Raw genomic sequence first — 3,495 nt, 5'->3', positions numbered from 1 at the left:
ACCGTATCAGGACTCGAGCTGCTGGACTATTTTAAAGAGTTTTTGAAAATGAGTCTATTCGGGCGATTGAACCTCGATTTAGCCACCCGAACCTTCTCTGGTTAAATTTATTTTACCTAAAGTAAACATGGGCTAATTTGGGTTAGTATTTTCTAAGCATTTTAGAACTTTTCTAATAATACCCTAAAGGTCCCAAACGGTTATATTTTTTACCTTGTCTATAAATATAGGCTCATTTTTTAGGATTAGCAAGTAATTAGTAAAAATCATTAGCCAAGAATCCTCTCTACTCTAAAATCCTACTTTGCTCAATTACCCTCAAATACTCATTCCTTTGATACATCTTGGTATTGTAATAGCTTAGTTAGTGTGCTTGTAATTGCTAGATAGTGCTAAAACTCTCATTTGCTTGATTCATTATTGATATTATTTTTAGGGAGTTTGGCTAAGTTTAATCCCACTAATTTCATATTATACATCTTTTGTTGGGATAGACTAGCAGGTTTAGGGGTCTTTGCATAGTTGTTGCAAGACTCCCATAGCTTTAATATTTGTTGTGCAAAAATATTTTCAACAAGCTAAAATATTTTTTCAAACTAGTAGTGTGCTTCTCTTATTGAAGAAAATTTTTTGAACTAGTTTGAATATCTGATTGATATCTTTGGAATCTTGATTAGCTATTGAAATCTACTTTACCTAGTTTCAAAGATATTGCTTATATTGAACACTCTTGAACATTCCATTGATCATACCCTATTGAGTGTTGTTTGCACAACTATTTACATCACTGAGTTTACACTATATCCATATTGTTGATGTGTATGTGACTATCTATATTGGGTACATATCTGCTTTGCATCAAAACATAATCACTGTACCAGTCTTATTGTGAACATACTGTCGTATTCCTGGTGTTGCTTGAGGGGGCGGTAATCCAACCTGATAAGGATTGTCTGTAAAGGTTGAGGTCAGCTGTGTGCTAATTGACCTGGTTGTTTAGGTGTCGCTCCACCCGCTTAAGTGAGCATTATAGTGGTAATCCTTGTACTTGTTAGCCAAGGTGGGGATGTAAGCAATTTTTCGAACCTCGATAACATTTCTAGGTGTCATCTTTATTTATAGCTTTCTCATGCATGATTGGTTAATTTAGTTGTGCTATTTAAATTTCGCTATACATTTAAATTGAGTTAATTTATTTGCACTAGATTGATCTTAAGGTTGTGTAATACTACTGTTAGGGGATTGACCTAGGGCATCAATTTTGAAAATATCAATTTCCCCCCCCCCCTCTTGGGATCATGATAAAGCTAACAGCTCATCGACGAGGGTTACAAGTTCGTCGACGAACTCCCTTCACGTAATCGTTGACCAGGTGTCGTGTCTCGTCGATGAGGTGACATGTCTCATCGACGAATTCGCATTTTATAAATACACTAACCTCGGGATTTTAGCATGAAATTTTCATGCAAAACCCTCTCTCCCTCTCTAAACCTCATCTCTCTCTCTCTTTCTCTCTCTCTCTCTCTCTCTCTCTCTCTCTCTCTCTCTCTCTCTCTCTCTCTCTAGATTTCTCGCTTCATCCTTCACTGGTTTGACGATCGGAAGCTGTCACGCTACTCTTGGGAAGATTCTCTTCAAGTCTGCTGGAGTAGTTTGTTGGTTAGGCCAACTTGGGCACCATCTAAAAATCTGGGTAAGTTGGTTATTTTAAACTTTATAAGGTATTTAGGGTTTCTGGACTGAGGAAAATGTTTTGAATAGAATAATACTGAAGTTTTATTGGGAAAAATGTAATTTCAGGGTGTTGAGTTGGGGAACACACGGGTGTAAGTTTGGTTTAAATTGTGGGCTTCTTAGTAAGCCAGGTAAGGGGATAAATTAAGTCCGCCTTTTTCATGAAATTATTTATTATTATATAACATTTATTTTTAGAAAAATATATAAGTTATAGAACTATGTTGGGAATACTGTTGTTGAACAAAGAAATGATTTTAACACATTATATAAGAAAATATGATTTCAGAACGAATTATGAATTTAGAAGGCTACTTACATTTGTGTAGCATGAGTATAATATTTCCATGAAAATTATGTTATATTGAAATATTATGATTTTTTCAAGATAAGTAAGTTATAGCAATTTTCAGGAAAATCCTAAAAACAGTACAAGAACTATGGTTTTAAGATTATGTTAAATAGTGCAAGAATTTATGTTTATTATGTTATGAATTATGCCGGCGTAAATGCCATGATTTTTATGTTATGAATTATGTCCGCGTAAATGTTGTGGTTTTTACGTTATGAATTATGTTGGCGTAAATGCTGTGATTTTTACGTTATGAGTTATGTCGGCATAAATGTCGTGATTATGTATGATTTGTAAGAAATCATGAAATATGTTTATGTTAAATATTACTCTGAAATACAAAACAACTATGTTTTAATATGAAATGTATTATATGTTATCACAACCCGTATAGCTTAGTTTAGTTTCGTGAAGCATGGTACCGTAGCTATATATTCACGTTTACGTTTACATTAGTGCTACCACACATTTTATGTAGAGTATGGGATATGACAGTCAATGTGGTTTTATGGAAGTGTTGTAGTTCCCCTGGTAGTCCAGCACAGATGGAACAAGCACATCGTACATACACACCTATATTTGACTTAGCATAGTCGGCCAGCCATTGTTAGGTCCCGCCTTTGGGCCGCACAATCCTGTCATATGGGGGGTAAGACATGACAACAACTAACTATCTATCTATCCTGAGTAATAATTCAAGTATGATATGCTTATATAAGATTATTTTTCAGTACAGGAATTTAGTACGTTAAACTATGTTATGTTAAACCATGTTTTATTCAGATATGATACAACTATTTACACCAGATATGAATTATGTATTGTTTATATGTATATCACGAAAAATACTCATGTTGCCACAGACTGATATTAGTTTATCTCCCTTACTGAGAGGTGTCTCACCCCAGCATATAAACATTTCAGAAAATCCAAGTAGAAGGGTGGATAAAGGTCTGCAGCGGTAGGAGTTGGCCGAACTACCCTATCAGAAGGGTAAATAGGTGAGACAGGGTCAGATGGGTTTTTTTTGTGATTATGACCCTAGGATACTTTTTGGATCTTTTTTTGGATGACTGTAAATATATGATAGATTCAGTAGAACTCTAGTATGGTTTCTGGTGTTGTATAGCATGTATATAATTTTATATGTTCGCTACTTAGGTATCAAAGTTGTATGACAGGTGTATCCCTGGTACCCATAGGTCCAGGTTGATCATGATTATGACAGTTTAGCAGGATGTTAGAATTATTAATATTATTATTATATGGGAAAAAATATGGAGAATAGGCAGTCATTACAGTTTGGTATCAGAGCCTAGGTTGCTATGTTCTGTAGACTCTAGAGTGCAGCAGAAACAATACTAGAGTATAGGAAAAAGGATTTGAGTATTTGTTCTGCAGTTTGGGAG

The sequence above is a fragment of the Malania oleifera genome, chromosome 2 (assembly GCF_029873635.1).
Source record: "Malania oleifera isolate guangnan ecotype guangnan chromosome 2, ASM2987363v1, whole genome shotgun sequence".
Taxonomy (NCBI): Eukaryota; Viridiplantae; Streptophyta; class Magnoliopsida; order Santalales; family Ximeniaceae; genus Malania; species Malania oleifera.
The sequence above is the reverse complement of the archived record's forward strand: the minus strand, read 5'-3'. Positions refer to the sequence as shown.